Consider the following 11482-nt stretch of genomic DNA (forward strand, 5'->3'; position numbering starts at 1 on the left):
GAAAAGCCTAGCTGCAGTGGAATAAGTTCCAGAGGTATGGCAGTGTTGACTGGGAGTGGGTAGCTCAGAATACTAGAGTAGTAGTACTAGAGCACTTGAGCTGTGCCTAGCCACCCTTACTTTCTGGACTGGCTCTCTAAGACCTTATGACTCTGCAGAAGTGCCCATGTTCTTCTGTCATAAACATGCTTGGCTCACAGCCCCCATTTCAATTCCTTTCTTCCTTGTCTCCCTCTATTCTAGAGGCCAAAGCAAAACAGTTGAATTTCCAGACTCCTTAGCATTCAGAAGTAGTCATGTGATACAGTTCTGATGAATAAAATAAAGAAATAAGTCCCTTCTCCAATATGAAGGCAAAACCTGGAAGGAAAAAGGCTTTCATGCTTCATCTTCATCCTTCCTCCTTCTTCCTAACTGGAACACAGATGAAATGCCTGGAGGTGAAGCAACCATCCATGACCATGAACAGACTGCTAAATTGAACCTCAGCCTCTGATGACAGCCCTGAGCAGCCGGACAAGCCCTGGATTTCTGCCTCTAGACTTTTTACACAAGGAAAATAAGATACCCACCTATTTAAGTGACTGTTTTTCAGATTTTCTTACTCCCAGATAAACACAGTCCTTCCTGATCTACTTCAATATTAGGAATATTCAATAAATGCAATAAAGGTTGCATAATATTCAATAAATGCAATAAAAGTTGAGCTGATAATGGTATTCACAGTTGTACAATATCTTATAGTTTATAAATTGTCATTGCTGCTGAAGTTCCTCAGGGTAGGTTTCTTTTTTTTTTTCTTTTCTTTTCTGAGACAGAGCCTCACTCGGTAGCCCAGGCTGTAGTGCAGTGGCAATGATCTTGGCTCACTGCAAAGTCCACCTCTCAGGTTCAAGCAATTCTCCTGCCTCAGCCTCCCGAGTAGCTGTGACTACAGGCGTGCACCACCATGCCCCGCTAATTTTTTGTATTTAGTAGAGATGGGGTTTCACCGTGTTGACCAGGCTGATCTCGAACTTCTGACCTCAGATGATCCACCTGCCTTGGCCTCCCAAAATGCTGGGATTACAGGTGTGAGCCACCACACCCGGCCCACCAGGGTATGTTTCTGTGGCTTAACACCAGAGACTCTGGCTGGTACCTTGAGCTCTTAAGGTCTCCTCCAGCTCTGATAGTCTATCCTCTTTAAGAGGAACATTCCTCTTACTATGCAAACTCATATCAACCTCAGCTTTTACAACTCAACCAAAGAGAAGAGCAATCATCTCACTTGAGATGGTTCATCACCAAACCAGGCCCTTTCTCCTCCTGCCTCCTCTGTCCTTTGATCTATTCCCTAAAGCCAACAGCCAACCCACCCATGAGTCGACCTAGCCTAGTGCACAGAGCTACCTACTTGACTAGACTTACAATTTCCAGAGGCAGATAGATTCCTGCTAACTAGGCCGAATCTGAGTTCAGTATGGCATGTTTGTAAAATATTTTGTAGTTTGGAAACTTAAACTATCTTTTTTCTACTATGTCACTGATCCTTGCAACAATCCTGAGATAAACAGGGCAAGCATAAGGACCCTGATGCCCACAGAAGTGATGTGCTGTAGGTTCTAGAGATGATAAATAAGATGACCATATGACGGGAGAAAGTGTGGGAAGGAGAATGTACACTAGGCTAGGAGTCACAAAGCACAGGCACCATGTTCCAGCCCTGCCACTCATTAGTAGCTTGACCTCTTGCAAGTCTACCTGTCTGGATCCAGTTTCTTCATCTGTACAACAAGGATGCTGGATGTATTAGTTAGTGCAGGCTGCCATAACAGAATATCATAGATTGGGTGGCTTAAACAACAGAAAGTTATTTTCTTACAGTTCTGGAGGCTGGAAGTCCTGGATCAGGATGCCAGCATGGTCAAGTTCTGGTAACGGCTCTCTTCCTGGCTTGCAGACAGCCACCTTCTCAATGTGTCCTCACATGGAAGCAGGAGAGAGAGATAGTATCTTTCTTCCTCTTTTTATAATGGTACAGTACTATCAGATTAGGGACCGACCCTTATGACATCATTTATCCTTTATTATCTCCTAAAGACCCTAGCTCCTGATAAGTCACATTGGGGGTTAGGGCTTCAACATATATATATACTTTTTGGAGGGGATACAACTCAGTCCACAGTACTGGATATGATCTTTGGAGTTCCTTCCACCTGTTAGCACAAGTCTAGAACACTGAAGATACAGTTGTCTATGGAATTAGTAATTCTACCTTGCCTCCTTTTGAGAAACTGCACAAGGCTTATTTCTAGACTATTCGTAGGGAACATTTTGGAGATCATCTGTGTAAACACTTTCCCATCCCTAGGGCAATTAACAAGCCAAAGGTAATCTCTGGCCAAATCAGGTCTCTCCCAAAGTTGGGGCCTTAAAGTTTTTCAGAAAGTATGTATTTTAACTGTCACTTTTAGCCTTTGGGTATGGCATGCAATTTCTGCTACTGCATTTAGAAAGAAAATAATGATGACTGTCAATTGGAGGTGGGTTTTAAATCACAAGTCTCCAGCTAAATTTTCTAAGAGCCATGAAGATTACTGAGCAATTGTGGCCTTTCACAAAAGCACAAAGTACCTTGTCAGTTCTACTTTATGCAGCACCTGGAAGTGCTGTCTTAGAGTGGCTTTATGGTCAGAAGCAGGCTCTGGTGGGGAGAGCTGGCCCTTTGCAGGTCAAATATAATTCCCTCCAGTCATAATCAAATATTTCAGATTTCTCCAGAAATATTAATTATTTTTGGTTTGATATACTTATTGTCAAAGGCCGACAAGTACTTTGAGCACTTAAATTACAATGCCCCCCACAAAAACATACCCCAAGGATTATTTTAACAGTCACAGGATGTGTCATTGCATACTTTAAGCTCTTAAATACAACCAGATTGTTTCTTTCTTTTTTTTTTTTTTTGAACGAGCGTTGTCTAGGTTCGGCTCATTGCAATCCTGCCTCCAGGATTCAAGTGATTCTCCTGCCTCAGCCTCCCGAGTACAGGCATGTGCCACCACACCCAGTTAATTTTTTGTATTTTTAGTAGAGATGGGGTTTCTCCATGTTGGCCAGGCTGGTCTCAAACTCCTGACCTCAGGTGATCCGCACTCCTTGGCCTCCCAAAGTGCTGAGATTATAGGTGTGAGCCACCACACCCAGCCCCAAGGATGATTTTAATAGTCCCAGAATGTGCTGTTGCATCTAGACCTGAGGCCTTTAGGAGTAAGAAGATGGTCTGCATTTCTGTAATTTGTTTACATCTCCTTATTTATGATTTAATCTACAACTGCTTATAGACTCTAAATTTTTCTTGTCTGTGTGATTTCAAACCCAAATTTACCTTTCATGTATATTATAGCCCAATCTTCATCTTCATTTGACCCAAACTATCTAAGTTCTGTATTCTTCAAACTAGAAAGATGCTGAGTTTTCTGTATTGATCCTATGGAGAATGGTTCTCAAATGGGGGTGACTTTGCACCCTAGGGGACATTTGGCAATTTCTGGAGACATTTTTGGTTGTCACCACTGAGGATGGGGGGTAATCGTGGTAGTACCAGTGGCATCTAGTGGGTAAGGGTCGGGGATGCTGCTAAATATTCTACAATGCACAGGACAGCCCCCTGCAACAAAGAATTACCTGGCCCCATGTGTCAACAGTGTTGAAGTTGAGAAACTCTGCTACAGAATCTCAAGATGCAAAGCATATGGTCCTTTGTGGCTTCCAGGGTTGTGGGGTGGGAATCTCTTATACTGGCAGCACAGCTCTGGCACTCTTCATGACCCCAGGGACACGCACAGCAGATGCCGATGAAATCTTAGGCTGTCTTTGCCAGGCCAACTCACACCGCCAATAAAGGGGTTAATTTTTTTTTTTTTTTTTTAAGTAGGCAGCCCTTCCTTTGATTTTCATCCAACTTCAATGTCCTCTTCACCAGGGCAGGAAGGAGAAAGCAAGCAGGACTAGAACATAGTGGCTCCAGAGCAGGCCTATAGCAAGGTCTGAAGGGTTGATAGATTTGATACTCACAGCTTTACAGCTCATTTTATTCTGAGAGTAGAGAGTATAGAAAAAACTTCTAAACACTTCTTAAAAATTCTAACAGCTTTATAGGTTGGTAGGATTTCAAGCTACTTTTTAAAAGCATTAAATTATTCCCTGGGCTCCCATTATTTTAATTATTTCTATATATCCCTCCTCGTTCCAAAAAGGTTCTGACATGGGTAACTCTTCCTGTGGTGTTGACTTAATTATCCCATATCAAGCTTACATGAGCTCCAGGACTGATCAATACAGGTTTCAATTTAGGAGGAAAAAGGATTTTGGAAGGGCCAAGTAAAACTATAATGTTTTGGCAGTTAAAAGATATGAGTTAAATTCCCACTATGTGTAAAGTTATAGTGCTAAATACTGAGGAAGATATTTTTTAAAAGTATAAATCACAGCTGGTGCCCTTAAGTAATTCATACTCTGTCTGAGAGAGATAGGCTCCATGCCCAAGGGAGGCTGTCTTCTGTTACAAAGCAGGCTGTGCTTGGTGGCTCCTGGGCAGGGGCAGCCCTCGGCATTCTTCCCTCCTCTGGCCAGGGAAGGAGGGGCAGAATAGGAAGAGGTGAGGGTGGTTGAGCGGGGAGTGCAAGGGACAAAGCCTCAGAAGTGGACGCACACTGGGGAGGGTCTGAGATATAAGCAAACTAAATGAGAACCGGATCTTAGAGGTCCTGATGGCCACAGGGAGGCATTAGGGTTTTATTCTGAAGTTACAGGCATGTACACAGGAAGTTATATGATTAAAAAAAAATAGCATTTGTTGGGTGCTTACCCTTTACTAAGCATACTATTTAATCCTCTGCCGTAGCTACTCTTCCCCCATTTTACCATGAGGACACTGAGGTACGAGGGTTAAATCACTTACTCAAAGCTACTCTAGCAAGTGCTAGAGCCAGGATTCGCATCATAGGCAGAGCCCACACTCTTAACCACTTCAGACTGCCTCTTGATAGAACAGGAAGCTTGACAGCAGAGGAGAGACCAGATAGACACGGACACCGGTAGGAAGGAGCTGCCGACAGACAGCATTTCAAAGAGTAGAGGAAGTCAATGGGGTCAGATGTTGCTGAGCCATCATGAACGAAATCTGAGAAACAGCCATTGGATTTATATTAGGCAATCACCGGTGACCTTTAAGAGTTCTGTTTCAGTAGAGGGGTGGGGGCAGGAGCTCCTTGCAGGGTATCAAGAAGGGGAGTGATAGCAGATAGAGCCTTGCCTAGAAACTGACAGTTAAAAGACAGGGAGAGATGGAAGAGAAATTTCCAAGCTTTTCTTTTGAGACTATGTCCCAAAACAATGGAACCTTTTCTTTATTGAGGAATTGCAATATGTTTCACCTTGTTCTTTTGTTTTGATGGGCAAAGCTAACAAATTTTAGAAGTCATAGTTAAAGGAGAATTAGCAAGTGTCAGAGAAATTGTTTTTTAAAAGCCCTGCATCAAATTCAGGTAAAGTACAAAGATTTGACTATTTCAAAGGAAACTGTCATGGGCAGAAGGTTAATTGGCCTTATGCATTGTATTGGCTGGAGAAAATGGCAATTGTGTAACCAGGGTGGGATAGTGTGAGGGAATCGTAGATAAAATAACTTGCTTCAGACCTGTTTTGAGCCAAGGGAAAGAAGCTGAAGCATTGCATGCATTGCGGCTTGACGGTGAAATCTGGAGAACAGCTGCCTGGACTTCCAAAAACCTGGGCTGCAAAGGGCAAAAATACTTATTAAAATTCCTTGTTTTAATGAGTTCTGGGAATAGGAGTTACCAGCCTCTGTCCTAGCTACTAAGTAGTTTCTATTACAAATCAGAAGCAGTTTTAGGGAGGCTGTGTTTTTTGAAGGGGAAATCCTCTCCTGGTGGGTAATTCAGACTGCCTAGGGCAGCAATTAAAGCCATCCGGGAGGAGGAGAGGAGGCCTTTGTGGCTGAGGAGCAGTTTCTCTCAGGCTTCTTCCCATAACCATGAACTCCCTTTAGCACCCCAGTGTAGTCCATTCTAAAGTGTTCTACAGATGAATCAGTCCCCAAAGTGCCTATGATTTTGCTGCGGCCCAAGAACTACTGCAAACAATAGATGAATGAAAGACATACGTAGAGTCCTTCCTGGGACTGCTTACACCAAAGAGATCTCAGGCTGTGATGCTTCTCAGACACATGGGGTAAGTGATTTGGCAATGAACTCTCAGACCCTGGCTCAAACAGGGATGACACCAACAGGTATTTAATGTTTAAAAAAATGCAACAGGCTAATAATGCAGGCAGTGCAAGGATTTACCTGTCTGTGTAAAAAGCCAGTAGGAATGACCGTAGGTTCCTTTTCCTTTCTAGTGACTCAGGCCACTGGGACAGTTGATGGTTGGCTGAAGGAATCCAGTCTCCTTTGGAAGCTCTTCAAAAACATTATGCATCCCCATTATAAGGGAACCCACACAGATCTCTTCTCCATCCCAGACCATCTCCCCACGTACCATTTGCTGCCTTGTCACACATCCCAACCTCAGGCGACTTTTTCCCCATCTTTACAGGTTCCTCTCTCCCCAATACCGGCTCAAGAATAAGCCAGATCTTTCCCGATTCTTCTCCACTTTCTTGCTGTTCCCCCAAACAACACATAAAGCTTTTGCATTTTAGAGGTTTCATTGCTCACTACAGAGAACAGTGAGGACTAACAAAAACAAAAAGTGTGGGAAGCTGGAAAGATTCAAGGATGCCATAGTGATTTATTGATTCTTTTTTCACGGTACCAGAGTTGGGGGAGTGAACAAAATAGACAGAACCCCTGCCCTTCGGAGCATTCATTCCATGGGGGAGATGGGCAATACACTTAACAACTAATTAATATAGTATGCTAGGAGGTGCTATGAATAAAAGCAAACCAGGGAGGAGGAATAGGATGCTGTGGGAGTGGGGGTAGTTTTAAAGGAGTGGTTAGACTATGAGCAAAGCTGAAATGAGGCGAGGGACCATGAAGACATCTGTGGGAAGAGTATTCCAGGGGAGAGAACCATTAGTGCTAAGGGCCTGGGGTAGGGGGAACAGCAAGGAAGCCAGTGCGGATGGAGCAGAATAGGATGGGAGGCCAGAGAACTATGGGGCAGAGAGCGCTTCATCTTGCAGTCAGAGTTCAAAAGGGAATGAGCCCAGAGTTTGAGCTGTGCTGACTTGGGCTCAAATCTTGGCTCCTGCCCCTTAGGTCATATACCTTGGGCTCCCCTACTTCTTATCTATAAACAGTTGACCACAAAGAGTGGTCACTGCAATATGGGATGTGAAACTTCCTATCACAGGACACAGCACACGACAGCCATAGTAAGAAAGAGAGACTGATGAAAATAAAGTATTTCAAAGTAATCTTTGAACTTCTTTTGTGATTCAAGATTGTCAACAACTGAATAAAAATCTCATTTTAAAGAATACTAAATTAAGAAATACTTTAAGAAAAAACATATTTCACAATGAAGTAGCTTATAAGATCGATCAAGGAAAAACAAATATCCCAGTTTTAGTGTTTTATTCAACAATGTACTAAAATATTCATTATAATCAGTCACCACAAGACATGTGAGTTTCATAGCTTGGAAAACTTTTCCCCCACTGTCCCAAAAACTCTCGTGAAGGGAATAAAAAAATTATGCTTAAGCATTAATAGTTTCCCATATGACTTTCCCAGTTTAAATACATGTTTCAAGAGAAAAAAAAGGTAGTCCAGAAACATTTTTATATTTCCTGAATTGGCCTTTGCACGATAAAGCCTTCTCAGCTCTGCATTAAATGAAATCCTGCTTGAATGGAAGACAGCAGACTAGTCAGTTTCTCAAACTCTTCAATCATGAGACTCCCAACTGAAGAAGATAGTGATGCTTCCCATAGGAAAACTCATTTCCTCCCCAGAAATCAAGTAACCCCTCTCGTTTTCTGCTTCTTGCCCAGTAACATCAGGACTCATCTTGAGTTTATCTGATCATAGACTAGAAATCCCCAAGACAGAAAGATCCTGTCTCAGCATTTCTGTAAACACCAGGGAATGTGCTCCTCCTAAACTCAGTGTTTTCCACGAGGCAAGAATACTATGTACAAACCGCTATACTGTTTCAAAAGAACACAGTGTAATGAAAAAGGTAACATCATGTTGCTCTAAAACCAATCACATTGACCAAGGTAAAACCAGAGCTTATAAAATTAAAAGAGATAGTCTTATATTTCCTACTTAATATTATTCATCAATTTATAATTGAAAGCTGTTATTTGTATGGGATATACCTTCCAAATAATTCCTTCTATTCACCTATACCTTTCTCACCACTATCTCATCTATGTGACCTGAGTAGAAAAGCTATTAGCCCCACTGGGTGAATTTTCACTGATGCAACTACAGCAATTTCTAAGTCCATGAGAACTGCTAGGAATGTTTAACAAAATCCAATACCTGCATTATAATAACGCACTTTAAAAAATGATTAAATACACATCCATAGCTGAATGCACAGATTCCAAGAACTTTGAATGCACAATTGCTACAATCATAGAGAGACTGGATTACGATCCACGGCTGGTATGGATGGATTCCTTCCTCCCATTAAGGCACTCACAGGCAAGTGTGATAGACAATGCTGCTCTGATGACTGGCAGTGAGACCAGAAGATAGTGTGCAGGGCAGCAAGGAGTGTAGGGTGGGATGCAATAATGGAAAACGGGAGTGATTCATTCTACTTGATGCATATACGTTTTATGGGTTTAAATCTGGAGGGAAACAACTTTTTAAACTCAACTCCTTGTGTGGGAGAATTAAATGGAAGCACATCTTGGACCCCACTTTTTATAGGTTTAGTGCCACCTCAAAAAATTCCATACTGACCCATTCTGAAACAACAGCTTTTCTTACTGGAAAGCCACAAAGTTGGTGCAGAATCTATGAAATGGAAAATCAGACCCAAGTCAACGTGCTCATGCATAAGCTTGATTTTAATGAAAAGGTACATGGAGCAGCCGCACCTGGAGGAAAAGCCCCCTCAGGGCTCCCCACCTCCAGTATCCCCATGCGTTTGAGTTTGCATCCTTACCCTGTCCCTGACTGTGTGACCTTGGGCAAGTTAGTTAACCTTTCTAAGTCCTAGCTTGTTCATCTTCAACATGGACGTAAGAGGTTTGTTGTGTGGACTAAATGAGATCATACACAACTAGTTTTAGCTCAGTACCTGGTACATATGAACATTTAAGAAACATGTCCTTCTCGTGATTAGATGTGACACTCAGACCATATTTTAGAAGCAATTACAGTTCAGCTATCATATCCCAACATCTTGTGATAACCATTTTCATTTTTTGCTTCTAGCTCTTACTATTCTTTTCATCACAATATTTTAGGGTGGAGGTATTTGGGGGAGGAGGTAAGCAGTTATATACATCCCATTTTCCCACTGTTGTTCAAAGCAAGGTGAAAAGCCAGGGACATAAACACATGCACTGAAGAGAAATTCAGTCTTTAGGATATGATGTGATAGGTGTATGGAATATAAACAAATCATATAATTTTAACCTCTAACATATAGGGCATCAAATCATAGGTAGGTCTTATTTTAAAAGAAACAAAAGCCAAGCAGCATTAAAGAGGATAGAAGGAACCCATATGGGCCTATTGCTAGCTCAGTATTGGTGACTGTGAAACAGGGATGGGTGAGCTAGATTATGGGGGGGGTTTCATGGGGTCTGACTTCCAACAGGTGGCTAGCTTTAGTCACGTTCAGATGCAAAACCGTAATGAGTTTGAGTATGCAAGTCCCAGGGATTCTGCTGAAGGCCTTTTCTCGGCCATCAAGGGAGACAATTTTCTAGGTTTAAGCCTCCCTGGCAAGTTAGCAAGCAGGGGACTGCCTGCCCTAGCTTGCACCTGTCCCCTAAAGGGGATTCTGGCCTGACGGTGAAAACCCACCATCCCTTCCAGACAGCCCATTCTGCCGCTGGGGCACCTCCCGACAAACGGGGGAAGCCCACTAGGAAGTGGTCACGACCAACCAAGCCACAAATCCTCAGGGTGTGGGATTTCCACCTCTATACCATGTTTGAAAACCGAAAATAGGCGCCCGCTTGCCATACTGCAATGGGATTCCCCCCAGCAGCAACCCCCCCTTCCAGCTTGCATGTTTTATTAATAAATGCAAGATGGCACACGGAGGCAAAGAATGGGAGGTAAGGCATCTGCAGCTGGACCCGAACCAGGGCAGTTTGCAAAAATAAATAAGAAGCATGTGACAAGAAGCAGGTCCCCAGGCTGGAGCTGAAGCCCTGGGCTGCCCCACGCACCCTCGCCTGGCTCCCCCGGCCAGGGGGATGAAGGTCAGCAGCAAGATCCCAGCCCTTCCGAGCACGCATCCTGCAAACCTTGACCGGTCCCCCCACCCCCCGCCCCGACCACAGGACTTGGGCAGTGAGGCAGGGGAAGCTCCAGCCGCGGCCGGCTGTGAGGACACATACCTGCTGCCCGGGCTCGGGATTCGCTCGGCTCTGCAGCGGCGCTGGCCGCGGCTCGCGCTCCCGGGGCTCCCCTCTCCGCCCCCCCGCCCCCTCGCGGCCCCGCCGCTCCCTCCGCCCCTTCGCCCACCGCGCTCGGGGGCGCGCGCGCGGCCTCGCGCCGGCGGCTTGGCCGGGCCCGCGCCTGCGCCCTCGCCTCCCGCCGGCCGCGCGCACGCGCGCTCCCGAGGCTGCGGAACGGCGGCGCGGCTGTCTAGGAAACCGCGGCGTCGGCTGGCAGGGGCTGGCGGCCCGAGCTGGGCAGGGGGCGGAGGCGGGGGCTCGGCCGTCTCCGGGGCTGCCACGCAGAGCGGGCTTCGTGGCGTGGGTGAGGGGGTCGCGCGGCAGGATCGGGGCCTGAGTGCGAGCGTGTGGAGAGGCGAGGGGGCCGCGAAGGGTGGGTTTGACGGGGAGGCGGGCGGGGCGCAGAAGCAACAAGTGCGGAGGCCGAGGGCGTCTCTCGGGGAAGCGAAGGACCCCCGCGGGATTTCGTACAGCTGAGAATGAGAACCTCCCGTCGCTTTGGCGCAGCGCTTTGCAGTTTCCAGAGCTCTTTCCCAGTTGCTCCGTTTCATCCGCGCGGGGCGCCCGGTGAGGGAGCGGACGGCACGCAGTGCCCCCTGCGCTTGGAGGCCACCGAGGGGATAACGCCTCTTTCTGTGTGGCCGGAGTCATAGCACAGTCAGAGTCCCTTGACTCTCAGTTGGCTGCCTGGGAGAAAAATACCTGTCAGTACATTCATTTGATGGCCTCAGCTCAGTACCCTTGTAGGACCGTGTTTCTCCTCTTTTTCCGTTTTTCGTTATCTGACTCTTAAAAAGGCTTTTTACACGTCCCCGTCTCCTTTCCCCATGAAATTCCAGTACCGCAGATACACTGTCGACCTGCTTATGTGCT

At 45.4% G+C, this 11482-nt stretch overlaps 2 protein-coding genes across 20 annotated transcripts in view; one reads left to right on the forward strand and one right to left on the reverse strand.

The window, feature by feature from the left end:
* The window catches only part of TMEM266 (transmembrane protein 266), a 144808-nt gene extending 134153 nt beyond the window's left edge, over window positions 1-10655 (reverse strand). For 2 of the 6 annotated variants that reach the window (XM_032176077.2, XM_032176073.2), the window contains exon 1: window positions 10550-10655. The gene's annotated coding sequence lies outside the window, so the exon portion shown is untranslated. Of the gene's footprint in view, window positions 1-1864; window positions 2892-5683; window positions 5891-6353; window positions 6468-10549 lie in introns of those variants that run through there. The other 4 variants (XM_032176074.2, XM_058427299.1, XM_058427298.1 and 1 more) reach the window with 4 other exon arrangements.
* A 115-nt stretch (window positions 10656-10770) lies between these two features.
* NRG4 (neuregulin 4) overlaps window positions 10771-11482 on the forward strand; it is a 147840-nt gene continuing 147128 nt past the window's right edge. For 13 of the 14 annotated variants that reach the window (XR_009209561.1, XR_009209559.1, XR_009209557.1 and 10 more), the window contains exon 1: window positions 10975-11176. The gene's annotated coding sequence lies outside the window, so the exon portion shown is untranslated. Of the gene's footprint in view, window positions 10914-10974; window positions 11177-11482 lie in introns of those variants that run through there. The other variant, XM_032176111.2, reaches the window with a different exon arrangement.

This window comes from Hylobates moloch, unplaced genomic scaffold, assembly GCF_009828535.3.
Source record: "Hylobates moloch isolate HMO894 unplaced genomic scaffold, HMol_V3 SCAFFOLD_14, whole genome shotgun sequence".
NCBI classification, from domain to species: domain Eukaryota; kingdom Metazoa; phylum Chordata; class Mammalia; order Primates; family Hylobatidae; genus Hylobates; species Hylobates moloch.